This window comes from Aegilops tauschii, chromosome 3, assembly GCF_002575655.3.
Source record: "Aegilops tauschii subsp. strangulata cultivar AL8/78 chromosome 3, Aet v6.0, whole genome shotgun sequence".
NCBI lineage: Eukaryota > Viridiplantae > Streptophyta > Magnoliopsida > Poales > Poaceae > Aegilops > Aegilops tauschii.
The window spans coordinates 584,592,120-584,598,246 of record NC_053037.3 but is presented as its reverse complement, the minus strand read 5'-3'; the positions used below and the strand labels follow the sequence as shown (position 1 = coordinate 584,598,246).

The window sequence follows — 6,127 nt, the reverse complement described above, 5'->3', positions numbered from 1 at the left end:
CGTGTCCCAACTCCCGTCTGCGGTGGTGCTTCGGCTTGAAGGAATCGACCGACATGACGATGCTTGGGAGCATAGCGGGGATCCGCCTCCACCGCGTGGACAGGACGCCGGTCCGCGCGGAGTCGGCGATGTCATCGAGGCGGCTGACGATGTTGACCAGAACCTCGTCGGGCAGCTTGCTGATCTGATCGTCTCCATCCTCCTGCATTGATTAATTTGGCATGCATGGAAAACAGATTAATCAGAGCTGGTTTCTTGTTCGTTGCTCCTATATGTTTCGACCAACAAGTGACTCACCAGCATGGCTAGGGAGGACCATGGGTTGGAAGACCCCAAGAAGGACGGTTTCGCCGTCGATACACCGGGGAGAACGTACGGGGGAGGTCGCCGTCGCCGGAGAGGTGTGCCCTGATGCGGACGATGCACACGGACAGAACGGCTCTGCAATTTCTAGTTTGAGTAGGATCGGGAAAGCTGTGTCCTCAAACCCCTCGAAGGCTTGTACCTCCAGGACTCGTTCATTTTGTTTTTGGAAAACTTGAGGACTTGCGTTATGGACACCTACTGTGTGACAAGTGATTTTTTTTTTTTGAAAAACGAAGGCTTAAGATGAGATAGAGTTGCACCAGACTTGTTGAAAATCATCACAACAGACCACGTCATCATATAGCAACACCGACCGACTTGGCTACCCATCCAAAGATACACACGCCGCTCAGAACAAAAGCAGTTGCTATCAGCTTCATCGTCACCACTCTTCATCGAGCCAGTGACTCTGACTACATCATTGATGACCACAAATGGAGGAGTGATAACAATGATGCTTGATAACAACCTCGTCGATTCTTTTCTTCTAAAAAAAAAGTAAAAAGATAGTGGTGCTAGCAACTTGGCCCGGTACGTTATTCCCAACAATCTCGATCGCATACCAAGCCAAAGTTGGAGAGGTAACTTGTATACTTGGAGTGCCATCACGTATGTGACAGAGCCATCCTGTTGTTAGTGTCAAACTGTCGATCGTCAGTAATCACGACCAGTTTGCCCGATCGCAGTAATATAATTAACAATGACTTCTGGCTGATCAATATCTCCCAATGCTCTGCTGAGATTGGGAACCTACATTCTTTTGGCAAGATAGATGGCTCATACCTGAGCCCCTTAGTTTTCCCAGCTCTGCTTTCTCACTACACTAAACTAAATGCTCCAGTTGTAAATGTACTGTAGGAGGGTGTGGAATTTAGGCTTCACAATCGGCTAACGGTGGCTTCTACGGGTGAGCTGACATGTTTGAACTCGTTATTGGAGTAGGTCAGGCGGGCGGCGTTAGCGCGATTCTGGTTGTCATAGCTGCCGTGGCCGCCACATGACCACCACTACCATAGCCTCCATTATATCCGTCATCGAAGCTAGCCGCTGCCATTGTATTCACTGGCGGAGCTACCATCGCCGCCTCCACTTGTTGCGAGTAGGATCATGATAGCCCTTAGGAGTGCCGTTGCAGTCTTGACTAGCACCGTTGTGGCCTTGACTAGTGTTGTTAGCTGCAATTACAAGGAATTGATCACTGTAGCGGGATCTTTCTATTTTTTTTCTTTGTGTTTTTAGGTTCTGTGCGAATATTTCGTTGTTGCAGAGGCTGGGTGTAATTGGTATCTCCGCGATATGAATATATTCCCTTTGTCAAAAAAGACAAGGGCCAGTGGGCCACTTTGGTTTATATTGATTCTATGGGGGCTTATATCCAATCGTGCGCATACATGAATTGTTACATGATGTGATACTTGCAAAAGATTAGAAACAGGGAGATTAATTACAATGAAGAGATAAACACAATCCTAAGAACCCATGATGTACGTATTGGCCTCTTCATAGAAGATATTCCACCATCAGCAGCTTGACTGCCTCTCAATCACTCCCAACAAAGGTAGTTGCGTCGCTTCTCTTCTGCAACCAATGCAGCTACAGGATCCAGCGGAGCATTGAGCCATTGACAAGTTCAGGGCAGGTGTTTCTTGATCCCTCTCATGCCCAGTATGCATGTTGTACGCGTATGAACACTGCTAGTTGCCATTGTTTTCTTTGGATGCTCAACTCCGTTCGATCATGAAGAGTTGGCACACATATGAGGCCTTAGGTAGAAGACTGCAAAGGTAATATGGTGCTTTCTTTATAACGAAGGGCCATATTTAAACGAAGGTACGTTCGGTCGGTGCATGAGCTACCCATCAATCCTAAATTAAAAACATATCTTCTAGTAAAAAGGGGAATATCTCAAGTCTTAATACCTGCTGGAGCGGCTGCAGCATACGGATTTCAGTGCTCGATGGCGAGACTAGACAACACTCCTCCTCGCTGCATCTTCCTCTTCCTTCCTATTGAATCACATTTCCGATTGCCGAGGCTTGCGCCACGGCAACTCCTTCTTGCCCTTCTTATTCGGACGCGGAGGAATTGATCCCGAGCACACAGGCTCTCGGTATCTGTCCCCCTCGGTACGGTGTAGCGATTCGCACGAACAGTCGCATGTGACCCTGGCGCAGGCCCATCTGAGGACGTGGCGAAGATAAATTGAAGGAGTAATCCTTCTGGACGGTGGGCCAGAACATGATTTACATTCAAGGCCGTGGCCGATTGCCGTCAGAGCCGTGGCTCGACACGGAGGCCAATTCCTGATCCGTGGATCAGTGTGGGCTAACGTCGTCAATGGGTAGAGTAAATGAAGAACGCGGGTAGGTGGATATGGCTCGCTCTGTACGCACGCGCTTGTCGGTCGTCTTCTATCTTGATTACTAGGCAGAGGCAGTGGCGGGCTGGTGGCTATTCTAGGGTTCCTGAATCTCTCTGCAGGTGGCCATGGAGTTCTTGATGCAGCCGTGCAACGGGTGCGGAAATCTCTGTTTTACTCTGTGCGTCCTTGCTATTGATAAAGCTGGGAGATCCAAATTGACATCACTCGTTTTTGTTTGCAGTAGAACTTTGATTGAAGAGTTGACATACAGTGAATTGCCAATGCAACCGGTGTATCACCCTGTTTGGTCGCCGCCCAGGGAGGAATTGGCGGCCCGCTCATGGTTCAAGTGAAGGGGGGGGGGGGCGCAGATCTGTGCAGAGTCGGCCGTAGCACAGGCAAGAAGCGGAGAGAAGCAACAGGCTTCAGAAAAATCCATCAAGCAGATTGATCCGAAGACGCCTGGGTGGACACGAAGGTATGAGCGTGGAAATCACTGAACTAAGTTACGAACATGCCTAGCCTTGTGCAGCCTCGATCTGATTCGCTTGTTGTAGAATGAGTACACAAGTAAAATTGGTAAAATAGTTGGAAAAGATATGTCTGCTTGCAAGTATTGAACTCTGTTGAAACAACAGGCTGTGGTTGTGCTCTGTTGTGGGTATTGAGAACAGTATAGTGAGCATAAATAGAGTGCAGGGAAATTTTTGTCTGAATTTTTTTATTTTTGTGCTCAGTTGACATTTGTGCACTGAATCATTGGCGTACGCCGGCATAATATTGTGTGTTTTCATTTTCAGAGTCAGAATTCGTGCTGCTGGGCCGGGTCGTGCCCCCTGCCCAGATAGGATGACAACATTAGAAAAATCAGTCAGGTTGTTTGCGGAATCCCAAGGGGATAATGTCATTGTACCAAAATTGGGGCTCAGTTTTTGATACGTTAGGCAAGGCGTACGATTTCTACAATATGTACTCCTAGGAGAAGGGATTCGGGATTCGTTATGGAAAGAGCAGGCTAAATGTAAACCGGACGAAATGTATGCAAGAGATAGTCTGCGGTTGCGCGGTATGACTCCGTACACACATACGTCTTTACATAAATATGCAGATCTGTTTGTAGGATATCTGATATTTGGTAGTGTGTAATGATTGCAAGGAAAACCAATAGTGGAGAATACTCGATCCTGCCGGTATGAATGCCCTGCCCTAATCCAATTGCTGCGATCGAAGGACAATGGGTGGTACATAGCAGAGCACAGGGAGCAGCACAATCATGCCTTGTCCAGCACATACGGTCAGACTTTGCACTGGCCATCACATAAACATATCAACGTATACAGCAGGGATCTGGTTAAGCAGTTGCGGGAGAACAATGTGAACCTGTCAAAAGTGTATAGCATCATAGGTAGCTTTTTTGGGAAAATGGAGAATGTACTGTTCACGAAGAGAGCATTGCGGAACTTGTGTGGCAAAATCAGTTGTGACCAGGCAGAGGATGATGTCAGAAAGACAATGGAGGTGTTTCAAGAGATTGGTGCTAAGGATCAACATTTCACATACAGAGTACAAGCTGACAAAGAGGGGAGGATAAGTAGTCTTATGTGGGCGAACGGGAACAGCAGGCTTTAGTACACATTCTTTGGTGATGTGGTTACATTTGATACGACTTACATGCTAATCTGTATGATATGCCATTTGGGCTATTTGTCGGAGTGAACAACCACTGCCAGAGCATCATACTCGCCGTCGTGCTTGTCAGGGATGAGAAACAAGAAACATTTGAGTGGGTATTCTCGGAATTTGTCAGAATGATGGGCGGTACTCCACCATGGACAATACTAATGGGTAACTTCTTGCGCTTCTGTTGATAGTGCTATAACATGTGTGAACAACCTAAAATTTGGTGTTAACCTCAGCTTATGATATTAGACAAACTGTGCATTTGCAGACCAAAATCGCGCAATGGAAGTTGCCATAGAGAATGTGTTGCAAAACACAGCACACAGGTGGTGCAAGTGGCATGTTTTAAAGAAGGCGAAGGAGTTGTTGGGGCCGCTATATTCTAAGGGTGATTTCCAAGCAGAGTTCCACAAAGTTGTGAACCACATTTTAACAATTGATGAGTTTGAGGAAGCGTGGAAGATGCTCATCGAGAAGTATAGCCTGAAGACGCATAACTACATCACAAATCTATATGAGATCCGTCACAAATGGGGGAAACCATACTTCAAAGGAGTGTTCTGTGCAAAAATGACAAGCACCCAGCGGAGCGAAAGCGCAGATCACATGTTGAAGAACTATGTCCCCCCTGGGTGCCCTATGCATATGTTCATGCGCAAGTACATGCTGCTTCAGTTTGATAGAGAAGCTAAAGAAAATTATGAGGAGAAGCGAACAAGAATTGTAAGAACGGAAGTTGATATTGGAGGTGTAATTTGCTGCGTAGGCATGCAGTTTCGCAGAATTGTGGCTAACATTAACTTGATTTTTGCAGGGAAGGCCTCTACTACGAGCGAACATGGCTACTGAAAGGCATGCTGGACAGATTTACGCAAGAGCAATGTTTGAACAGTTCGGACATATCGTGTACGAGTGTGGTGCATACCAAGTTGAAGAGATTGAGAAAGGAAAAAAAATATGTTGCAATCCACATGGATGCAGCTCGCAGAGAGAAATGGTGCAGAGTTTCATATGAGGTTACAGTGGTGGATGGCGGCGAAGAGTTTGATTGCGAATGTGGCCAGTTCTCTCACAAGGGGCTACTGTGCAGCCATGTTCTGAAGGTATGAGATGGTAATCTAGAAAAACGATAGAGCATATAATGCATGTCTATCTAGTGAGGCTACAAACAGATAGCTGACTATGTTGATGAACTCTGTGGTGGCTGCAGGTTTTGGACTTCATCCGCATAACAGAAATTCCGAAGAAACACATAATGAGGAGGTGGACAAGAGACGCACGGGACGTGCTTCCTGCACATCTTAGCCAGTACCAGAAAGACAATGCTGACAAAAATAACCCTTATGAAATTGTTCAAGGACTGTGCTAAAGAAATGAAGCCCTTTGAAGAGATAAGAGATGGTCTTGGTCTGAAGGACAGGATAGCTGAAAGTGGTGTGGTCGTGAACAAAGATTTTGCTGGAGATGTTCATGTCAGGGGGGAGGACCGCCGTTGTCTAGAATGGTGACGTGCATTCAGCAAATGAATCGGCTAATGGGCTTGGTGGATTGTTGCCGCCTGCGAAGCTGAAGGAAATGGGATGGCCGACAACAAGCACAGAGAAGGCGACGTACGAAGGGCTGAGTAAGAGAACAAGATTCTGTACGATTTGCCGTCGGCAGGGGCACAAGCGGACAACATGCCCGGATCATGGTGACGTGCCAAAGCAACCAAGGAAG

General features: G+C 46.9%; 1 pseudogene; it reads left to right on the top strand.

Moving 5' to 3' along the window:
- Nucleotides 1-3,110: 3,110 nt before the first annotated feature.
- Nucleotides 3,111-5,872, top strand: LOC109776397 (protein FAR1-RELATED SEQUENCE 5-like; annotated as a pseudogene).
- The last annotated feature ends 255 nt before the right edge of the window (nt 5,873-6,127 follow it).